General features: G+C 38.7%; 1 non-coding gene across 1 annotated transcript; it reads right to left on the bottom strand.

Annotated features, from left to right (window-relative positions):
- Positions 1-8500: 8500 nt before the first annotated feature.
- LOC114007412 (U6 spliceosomal RNA) lies at positions 8501-8609 on the bottom strand. The gene has a single exon (XR_003549042.1). It is a non-coding gene; the product is annotated as a U6 spliceosomal RNA (small nuclear RNA).
- Positions 8610-11482: the final 2873 nt, after the last annotated feature.

Raw genomic sequence — 11482 nt, 5'->3', positions numbered from 1 at the left:
TGACACATAGTTGAGGTTTTTCTTACAGCAACAAATTGGTACGTATCTAGTACCAATTTGTCTCGATTTTCTAGTGCTCTATATCCATTCATCCAAGAGTTAGTGGCTACTGTGTTTTGTGATTTCTCCCAATTTTGACTGTGATTCTTTTGGTCATCTTGAGGATGCAGTTACTCACATACATGCATTCAACTGGAGAACTGGCTGGACTGGAAGGTCTAAAATAGCCTCATTTACATCTCCAGTATTTAGTGCTGGATATCAACTAAGGAGAAGTCAATTTTTCCCAACTAGGGGGAAATATGCCTCCCATGCCATTTTGCAATGTATAGAGATATCATTTCATTGTGACAGACTGGCTGTCTTGTTGCGCTTAGTGAGCAGAGGCCAGAAATGTCAGTAAACCTGACAGTGCACAGGATGGCTCCCTCACTAAGTTATCTGTTCCAAAATGTGAATAGCATTGATGTTGAGAAATTCTGTGGTGTTTTCTTAACCATTATTTTTTTTTAATCCTCACAATAACTCTATTAAGTGAGTGAGCTCTTCATTATTTATTTATTTATTAATTTTTTGGAGAGGTTTTCGCTATAGGGCACGTGCGCTCGCCAGACAGACAGAGAGAGACAGTGAGACAGAAAGCGAGAAATCACCCCCCCGGGGGGATGGTCACGCCGCAATCCCTTCTCCTCCATTCTCCTCTCGGGATCTTGGACACGCATGCACACACGCCTGGTGTGAGTTTTAAGCCACCGGGTCCAGGATGCGAGCCGCAGTCAACTACATGGGAGTCCAGCAACATAGCCATTACACTAACTACTGGTTCCCAGCTCTTCATTATTTTACAAATGAGGAAAGTGAGGCTAAGAGGAGTTAAATAACTTAAACAAGCTCACACAGTAATGAAGGGCAGAGTTAGGACTATAATACATATATAGTTGACCTCTTAACTATTACACTATATGCTTGTACATTCCACCTGGATTGCTATCTTTACAGAAGATCAGATTTTCTAAATATTAAAACCATACCTGGGCAATAGTCTAAACTCTACCATTTCTTTCTTCTTTGGTCTTTTCTTTTCTAGCTTAGTGCTTTTCCTAACAGTAGAGCTCAAAGAAAAGGATTAGGAACTAATGCTTTATCTAGGAGGTAACACCCTATGGTTCTAAAACTGAGCAAAATGGGAAGTGATGCAGAGAAGGATGAAGCATAATGTAAAGTGATATACTTGAACAGAGATATCTGCCTGGTCTGAGAGGTGTTTCCAAATGGGCTATTCAGGAAAGAACATGCTCCTTGATTCAGGGATATTGGAGAGAAAGGGCAAGGAAATTTGCCAGATCCTTCACATATACTAAGTTCCATTGTTCAAAGTTTACCTAATAGATATTTAACTCTCCCACACTCCTGGGTTGCATTATTCAGCCACTGCAGCAGCTGCTCAGGAAGCCAGATCTCATGCCTACAGCTTGATCTTCATCTAAGCTCAAAAATACTGCAAGATACTAATAATTTCAGGTATGTTGTTGGTCAACCTCAGGAAGTTTAATTCTGTTGGTTAGTAAGTCAGTCAGCTAAGTCAGTCAGCTACAGCAGGTGGGGTAGGGTAGGCAATCAGGTGAAGCCAAGAGTATATGAGATGAAGAAGACATAAAATGTGCCTGATACACTCATCAATGTGCCCATTCCCCAACACTGGGAGGAAACATTTCTGGTTTGGATGAGCTAATGCATTCATTGAGGATCATTAAGCTTCAAGAATCAGAAACTATGCATCAAACTGGCTAAAATAAGGAAAGGCCACCATAGTGATGTATATGGTACAGTGACGCAATACTGGAACCATATGGGAGGCCTGAGTTCAGATCCTGGGTTGACCTGAATGTGCCAGTTGTGCCATGATGCCCAAGATCCTACCTAGCTAGAATTCTGGAGGCAGGATCATGGTGCAGGGAAACTCTGTCAAGGGTTCTCTCTCTCTCTCTTGAAAGAAATAAACAAACCTTTAAAAAATAATAAGGGTGCTGGGACTGGCAAGTGGCATGGTGGTTAAGGCACTGGACACTCCCACATGACCGACCATGGTTCGAGTCCTCCTGGACCTGGTGGCTTGCTTTCTCACTTTTCTTCCCTCTGTGTGTCTATCTTTGTCTGGTCAAATTAAGATAAATGAATGAATAAATAAAATTAGATAATTCTTAAAAATAATAATAATAAGGGAAGGAAGGAAAGTTATTGACTCCTGCACCTAAAAGTCCAGAAGGTCAGCAAGTTTCCGATATGACTCAGTTCTGTGGTTCCAAGTCTACTACCATCTTGCATGTGCCAACTTTATGTTCAGGCTATTACTGAAATGGCTGCAGCAATTCTTGGCCTCTCATTCACACATGACCACATCCAAATATCCAGAGGAAAAAATAAGCTGATTCTTCACTTGGTTCTTCCTTATAAATGAGGAAACTTTTCTTGAAGGGCCCTGTAGCACACATGCCCTGCAGTTGCCCAGGTTGGGGGATGCATCCATTCCTTGGCAATCCTCACTGAGGGGACTCTAAACATTGATTGCCTGAAGCCAGGGTTCCTGAAACACTTATTGTCAAGAAGGAAGGATCACCATGACCATTTAAACCAGCCAGAGTCCACTTCTAGTACTGGCATAATTCTCACACTACATGGCAACAACAAAATGCAGGTTGCTGAGCAGGCGGTTGAGGGCAAATTTGATATTAAAGAGAAAAACCACAATGTCAATAAGAATCAGTCTTCAAAAGCACCTACAGAAATAAAAACCAAGCCACCATTTGTATCTCTTAGTAGATAATTGTACCTGGGGGGTGGAGGGGTAGAGGATGTTCTGACAAACATATTTTTCACTTCAGGAAAAATATGTCTCAGTCTGACTGCACAGATCTCAACAGCTCTTGCTATTCTTTCCACTGAGACCATCTATCCCCATCCCTACAACCCCTACTTTTGATATCCCATTTTATCCTTGACCATACTCAAAGCCCTCTCTGCCTTTTAAAGTCAGAAAACATAGGCTACAAGGAATGAAGGATTTAGTTAGCAGGAATCTTTTAAGTTTAAATCAGTTTTTTTCAAATTATGCCACAAGATCTCAGTGATCTGTTGAGCTCTCTGAGATGTGGCTAGAAAGGACTAAAAGAAAACAGCTGAGGGACCAGCAGTTAGGGTAATGGCTATGTCGCTGAACTCCCATGTAGTCGACCTTGGTTTGTGTCCTGGACCCAGTGGCTTAAAACTCATGCCGGGCATGTGTGCGTGCGTGCCCAAGATCCCTAGAGGAGAAAGGAGGAGAAGGGATTGCGGCGTGGCCATCCCCCCTGGGGGGGTGACTTCTCGTTTTCTGTCTCTCTGTCTCTCTCGGTCTGTCTGGCGAGTGCACATGCCCTATAGCAAAAACCTCTCAAAAAAAAAAAAAAAAAAAAAAAAAAAAAAAAAAAAAAAAAAAAAAAAAAAAAAAGAAAGAAAGAAAGAAAAGAAAAGAAAGAAAAAGAAAATAGCTGAGCCTCAAGGCCCCCTGAACCTTTACAACCAAAGCAACTCTGAATTCCTTATTTTACATTTTGCTTCAAGATTAATTTTCCTTTGTAGAAAGAATTTCTTGGGGAAGGAGAAGATGCTGAAAATAAAACCTCTTTACTTAGCCACTAGATGGCATGGCGATTAAGGTGGCTAGATCCCACTTGGCTGACTGAGCTGCTAGAATCCCCAACCAAGTGATGACTTGAAAAACACACTAGGCACATGTGTGTGCATGCCCAAAATCCTGAGAGGAGAATGGAGGAGAAAGGACTATAGCATGGCCAACTTCCCTGCGGAAGGAGGAGGGGGTGATATCTCACTTTCCATAGCTCTCTCTTTCTCTCTCTCCCCCATTGTCTCTCTCCAGCAAGTGTAATAATCCCCTGTAGCAAACTAAATAAATAAATAAACCTACTTATTAAGGAAACCAAAGCTCAGAGAAAGAGCTGAGACATGTTCTTATCTGATCCTCCTTAGGACACCTTTGCCAATATGTGAAAAGATTCATCCTGTGCCTCCTGAGGCCTCTCTTCTCCAGAATATATGGTCCCAGCCTTTTCAACTCTCACTCATGTGAAGACACTACAAGTCATTCTACCAATCCATTGTTCAATTCCTTGGGTATTTTTTTACACTTTTTTAAATTTTTTTTTATTTTTTATTATTATTCATACATTAAATCACTATACATCATTTAGATTGTGAAGAGACTTTACCCAGCATGATATACATCTTAGTCCAGCCCAGTTGAGACTATTATACACATCCTCATCAACAGATAATAGACCTTATCTGTGTCCTACAAGTGTCATACCTCTCCATTACCCCCACCCCCGCCAAATTTCCTTTCCTCTATGCTCTTCCCCTCCCACACTCTCTTTCCACTTTGTCTCTAGTGTCCATTACAATTTTTAATACTTTTATGTTCTCCAGTCTTTCAGTCTGTACCATAGAGTGCGGACAGTCAGTATATGTTAAGTGGATACATACAAGGCTTCTCTTTCATACCTTGACTTGCTTCACTCAGCAACATAACTTCCATATTTGTCCACTTTCTATCAAATTCCAGGGCTTTGTTGTTTTTTATGACTGAATAGTATTCCATGGAGTATATGTGCCACAATTATTCAATTCATTCATCAGTTTGTGGACACTTGGGTTGGTTCCATGTCTTAGCAATTGTGAATAAGGCTGCAATGAAAATAGTTGTGCAAGTATTTCTCCGACTGAGTGCTCTCCTGTCCTTTGGATAGATACCCAGGAGTGGAATTGCTGGATCATATGGTAGTTCTATTTGAAGGTCTTTGAGGAACTTCCATGTTGTTCTCCACAGTGGCTGGACCAATTTACATTCCCACCAACAGTGTAGGAGTGTTTCCTTTCACCATATCCCCTCCAGCACTTATCGTTATTTGTTTTTTTAAAAACACCAGTCTAACTGGGGTTAGGTGGTATCTTATTGTGGTTTTGATCTGTATCTCCCTTACAATGAGGGATGTTGAGCATTTTTTCATGTGCGTTTTGGCTGTTCCTATATCTTCCTTAGAGAGTTGTTTATTCAGCTTGTTTTCCCATCTTTTAATTGGGTTAATCATTTTCTTCCAGGTAAGCTGCTTGAGTTCCCTGTGTATTCTAATCATCAGTCCATTATCTGAGGTACAGTTAACAAAAATTCTCTCCCATTCTGAGGGTTGTCGATTCACACTAATTATGGTGTCCTTTGCTATGCAGAAACTCCTTAATCTGATGTAATCCTACCTGTCTATTTTGGAGATTATTGCTTTGGAGGTCTTGCTTAAAAAGTCTTTGCCTATCCCAATGTCTCCCAGTGTTTTCCATCAGTAATTTTTTTTTTTGAGAGGTTTTCGCTATAGGGCACGTGTGCTCACCAGAAAGACAGAGACAGAGAGACAGAAAGCAAGAAATCACCCCCCGGGGGGATGGCCACGCCACAATCCCTTCTCCTCCATTCTCCTCTTGGGATCTTGGGCACACATGCACACACGCCCGGCATGAGTTTAAGTCGCTGAGTCCAGGACTTGAACCGCAGTCGACTACATGGGAGTCCAGTGACATAGCCATTACACTAACTGCTGGTCCCTCCATCAGTAATTTTATAGTTTGCGGTTTTAGGTTTAGATCTTTGATCCACTTTGAGTTGATTTTTGTTAATGGTAATAGATTGAGGTTCAGATTCATCTTTCTCCAAGTGTATACCCAGTTTTTATAATAATTTGCTAAAGAGGTTTCCCTTTTCCCACTGGATTGACTGATATCCTTTGTCAAAGATGAGTTGGCTGTATGTTTTGGGGTTTATTTCTGGAGTATCTACTCTGTTCCATTGGTCCTCATGTCTACTTTCATGCCAACACCATGCTGTTTTGAGGATCACAGCTTTGTGATATATTTTGGGATCAGGGAGTGAGATGTCACCTACTCTGGTCTTCTCATGCAGGATGGCTTTAGTAAAACGGGGACTTTTATGGTTCCAGACAAATTCTATGATTGTCTTTTCTAGATCTGTGAAGAATGTCTCTTGTAATTTTATAGGAATTTCATTAAACAAGTAGATTAATTTGGGTAGGATTGCCATTTTGATTATATTGATTCTGCCAATCCAGGAACATGGGATGTCCTTCCACTTTTTAGTGTCCTTTTCAATTTCCTTTTAAAGTTTTCATAGTTCTCCTTGTAGAGGTTTTTTACTTCCTTGGTTAGTTTTACTCCTAAGTATCTTATACTTCTTGTGGCTATGGTAAATGGAATTACATTCTTCAGTTCTGTCTCTGCCTGCTTGTTGTTTGTATATAGAAATCCTATAGATTTTTGTAAGTTAATTTTGTAGCCTTCCACTTTACTGTATGCATTTATTACTTCAAGTAGTTTTTTAATGGATACTATTGGATCTTCTATTTATACAATCATGTCATCTGCAAACAGATAATTTCAGCTCTTATTTCCTTGGAATGTATTTTATTTTCTTCTCTTTTAGCTTTCAGCTTTTTACCATTCAGTATAATGTTAGCTGCAGGTTTTTCATAAATGGCTTTTATCATGCTGAGAAACAGTCCTTCTATGCCAATTTTACTTAGAGTCTTGATCATAAAGCCATGCTGTATTTTGTCAAATGCTTTTTCCTCATCAACTGAAATAATTATATGGTTTTTATTTTTCTTTCTGTTAATATGGTGTATTACATTTAAGGCTTTGCCTATGTTGAACCACCCTTGCATCCCTGGAATAAAGCCTACCTGGTCATGATGAATAACCTTTTTTATATGCTGTTGAATACGGTTAGCAAGTATCGTGTTGAGAATTTTTGCATCTATATTCATCCAATATATAGGTCTATAGTTTTCCTTTTTTGCCGTAACATTATCCATTTTGGGAATGAGGGAAATGGAGGCTTCATAGAATGAATTTGGAAGGGTTCCTTCCTTTTGGATCTCTAGAAACACTGTGAGTAGGATGGGGTTACCTCTTCTTTAAAAGTTTTGTAAAAATTGGCAGTAAAGCCATCGGGCTTGGACTTTTCTTTGTTGGGAGGTTATTTATTACTGGTTAAATCAATCTCATTGCTTGTTATAGGTCTATTTAGGCTTTCTATGTCCTCCTGAGTCAATCTTGGTAGATTATATGTGTCCAGGAATTTGTCTACCTCATCCAGTTTTTCTACTTTCTTGGCATATAGTCCCTCATAGTATGTTTTATATTTCTGTTATGTCTGTTATAATGTTGCCTGATTCATTGCAAATTTGTCTTATCTGGTTCCTTTCTCTCTTCTTAATTAGTCTGGCTAATGGTGTGTCAATCCTGTTTATCCTTTCAAAGAACCAGCTTTTGCTTTCATTGATTTTTTGTACAGTTCGCTTATTTTCTATTTCATTTATTTCTGCTCAAATCTTTATTATTTCTTTTCTCCTTGCATTTTATGGATGTTTTTGTTGTTCTTTTTCCAATTCCCTTAGGCATGATGTTAAGTTGTCCTTTTGCCACCTTTCCATCTTTATCTTGTGCACACTAATTGCTATGAACTTCCCTCTTATGACTGCTTTTGCAGTATCCCATAGATTATGGAAACTTATGTATTCATTGTCATTAGTTTCCATGAATCTTTTGATTTCCATCTTAATCTCCACATTAGTTTTGGAATCATTCAGAAGTAGGTTATTTATTTTCCATGTATTTGTATATTTTTGAGGGCTTTTCCCAAAGATCTAAACCTAAAACTGCAAACTATAAAATTACTGATGGAGGGAATATAGTTTCTATGCCTTTGAATCTGGAAAGGCTAATTTTGTGCCCTATCATAGGATCAGTTTTTGAAATGGTACCATGCAGGGCTGAGAAAAATGTAATTTTGTAGTTTTTTTTGTTTTTTTTTGATGGAAAGTTCTATAGATGTCTATCAAGTCCATCTGTTTTATGGTATCATTTAGGTCCTGAGTCTCTTTGCTTATTTTTTGTCTCATTGACCTGTCTAAAGGAGATAATGGGGTGTTGAGATCTCCAACAATTATAGTGTTACAGTCTATCTCTCCTTTTAGATCTAGCAATCTTTTCTTTACATATTTGGGTGCTCCTGAGTTGGGTGCATAGATATTTATAAGCATTATATCTTTTTGGTGAATTAGCCCTTTTACTACTATATAATGCCCTTATTTGTCTTTTCTTACAGTTTTAGTCTTAAAGCCTATTTTGTCTGAAATCAGTATAGCGACTCCCACTCTTTTTTGGTTTACATTTGTGTGGAATACTTTTTTCCAGCCCTTCACTTTTAGTCTATGTATGTCTTTATCCATGAGATGGGTTTCTTGTAGGAAGCAGATGGAGGGTTTCTGATTTTTAATCCATTCAGCCAGTCTGTGTCTCCTGATTGGAGAATTTAATCCATAGGCATTCAATGTTATTATTGATATTTCCAGACTTGTCCCTACCATTGAGTTGGCCAAAAAATATGGAACGCTTCACAAATTTGCATGTCATCCTTGCACAGGGGCCATACTAATCTTCTCTGTATTGTTCCAATTTTAGTATTGTGTGCTGCTGAAATGAGCACACTCAATTCCTTGTTAACAATCACACTTGCAATGTAGTGCCAAGAAATAAACATGATGACTTAGACACATCTGAGCAGCAGAGAGAAGGGCAGGCCTGGCTCATGCCCTGTCAGAACTCTACATTTCTAATAATGTAGCTAGGGACCACATTAGCTAGTTGGCTGGCACAAAACACCATTGTGTCATCCTGTCCATCAAAACTCTCAAGAATATTTTTTTTTAAGATGCTGCAAAAACTTTTCTCTGCATCCTGTTCTCATCCTCTTGTTTGCTAGGATCCAATTAGATACAATCCAATTCACTTATTCTAAGATTTCACAATTCTAAGTGCACAACATATGCATTTCTGGGCATTTCATGAGCTGAAAATTCTAGGACAAGGGTAGAAAACTCAGATAACTTATAGGACCAGGCAAGCAGGGAAAGGAATAGTGTATAAATGAAGGTGGCCAGGTATAATTCATACCCGTGAGGTAAGAACTCTAGTGAACTAGAGAACTTGAGGTCAGCTTCAGCTAACCACTGCCATGTAAAAATTAAATCTAGTGCTGATAGGTCCTCTGATTTTTTTTTAAAGAAAACTTGGAATTGTGAATGTTTACTGGAAATACCCAGTCTTTTTAATGTTGGCCACTGATTCACAAAGTTCTAATACACTCTATAGGCCAAACAAAACACATCTGCAAGCTGGATTCGGCCCATGGACTTCAAGTTTGCAGGCTTTGATGGGGATGAGGGAGTTGGGCAGGACTAGTTACTAAGACAAAAATGTGAAATGATTCACGTTATCTTGAATTTAATAGCATAAAGTTTATTCTTAACATCCCCTGTTAATCGTAAGCTCAAGTATTTTAAAACTGGAAAGAATCTTTGAGATTATGTTGTTCAGTCCTCTAGTTTTACAAAAGAGAGATCTATAATACAGGGAAAAGAAGTGACTTGGATTTTAATTAAATACATTCCTGTGAAATTAATTTAAAAAGTTAGATTCTCAGAAAAGGGAGGAGCCATTTCAATCTACTAGTTCAGAGTTCATCTCTAATCAGTACTGAAATTTAGAGTAGGCAATTCCAACATACTTACGTTTTTCGAGCCACTAAGGTTGGGGCTTGAACTGCAGTTGGCCACATGAAATCCCACTCTCTTAACCAGTAGGTTATAGGGCCAGCCCTAAAACTGCAATAGTGAGGAGCACAGCTTCTAAAATGGACAGATCTGGGCTTGATTCTCAGTTCTTCTACTTACTAGCTTTTTCTTTGGAGAGGTTTTTGCTACAGGGCACATGCACTCGCCAGACGGACAGAGAGAGACATAGAGACAGATAGCGAAAAATCATCCCCCAGAGGGGATGGTCACGCCACAATCCCTTCTCCTCCATTTTCCTCTCGGGATCTTGGACACGCACGCACACGTGCCCAGCGTGAGTTTTAAGCCACCGGGTCCCGGACGCGAACTGCAGTCGACTACGTAGGAATCCAGCGACATAGCCATTACACTAACTGCTGGTTCCCATTCTACTTATTAGCTTTTGACTTTGACCAAATCAACTGTTTACCTCCTCCTTTGAAAAATAGTGCTTGCTTCATAATGGGGATTCAGTAAATGGAAATTGTTATTAGTAGTATTACTATTAATTGAATCAGGGGTTCAGCAGACTAGCTCACAAGCCAAATCAAATCTAGCATATTTTTGTATATAGCCTGTGAGCAAAGAATGATTTTTATGCTTTTAAATGGTTAAAAAAAATGATAATACTTTTTTCTGATGCATGAAAATCATGTGAAATTTACAGGTCAGTGTCCATAAATAAAGTTTTATGAGGATACAGCCTTATATATTCATTATGAATTGTCTGTAGCTGCTTTCATGCTACAACAGCAGAGCTGAGTAGTTGCAACAGAGATCAGATGGTGAGTAAGGCAAACACATTTACTGTCTGGCCCTTTACAAAAAGATTGTCAATCCTTTCTTTAACTACTCTTTGGTGTCTATGGGGAAAACAGTCAGTCATAATTTGCATAGAGCCCTCTGGTGTGCAGGAGGTTATATAACAAAATACTCATTGTTCCCTTCTGACATTTCTTGCAGTTCTAGTACTTATAGCCATTGTTAGAAATGTCCCTGTTAACTTGAGACATTTCTTGGCATCTGTATACACCCAGTATTTTCAGAAAACATGGGTTCCCAGGTCACCTGAAGGACATGAACAATCTTCACCTTTTATAGATGTCCTCTCTTTAAAAAGTATCTTTGTAGAACTGGTGTTTAGAGATGTTTTTTCAAAATCTGGAATATTTATCAAAAAGAAAGGAAGTGGTTTGCTCAGTGTTAAGCCAAGCACGTATTTTAAGTGTTGCATGATTTGGACAGGACAATAAAGAAGGATATCCGGTAAAAAGGAAAAAGAGATAAGAACTATCTGCCAAAACTAAAATTTAAGAGATGTTGTCATGTCACCTTTTTTTTCTGTTAAATATCTTGAGCACCTTGGTCATGGTTTAATCTTACCATAGGCTGAGAATTTGAATGCCAGAATACCTATTTATAGTCCTAGCTCTCCTACCAACCAAATTTGTCATTTCCAGAATTCCTTTTCAACTCAGTGCCATACATATATTGGTTGTTTAAAACATGTAGATGTTAAGCTGGGTATCGAGTACAAAGATATATCAAATATGGTTTATGGCCTATAGATTTCATTGCATATCTGGTTAAGTGATTGAACTGCTTTCAGTGCCATTTACTTATCTATAAGAGTAGGGAATTGAACTAAATATTTTATCCACTCAAAAAATTTTATTGGGTTCCTTCATCTTGCCATATATTCTAGTATATAACAGAGAAGGCAAAATAAGCCTGCATCATTATGATCA

The sequence above is a fragment of the Tupaia chinensis genome, unplaced genomic scaffold, assembly GCF_000334495.1.
Source record: "Tupaia chinensis unplaced genomic scaffold, TupChi_1.0 Scaffold000165_2, whole genome shotgun sequence".
NCBI classification, from domain to species: Eukaryota; Metazoa; Chordata; class Mammalia; order Scandentia; family Tupaiidae; genus Tupaia; species Tupaia belangeri.
The sequence above is the reverse complement of the archived record's forward strand: the minus strand, read 5'-3'. Positions and strand labels throughout refer to the sequence as shown.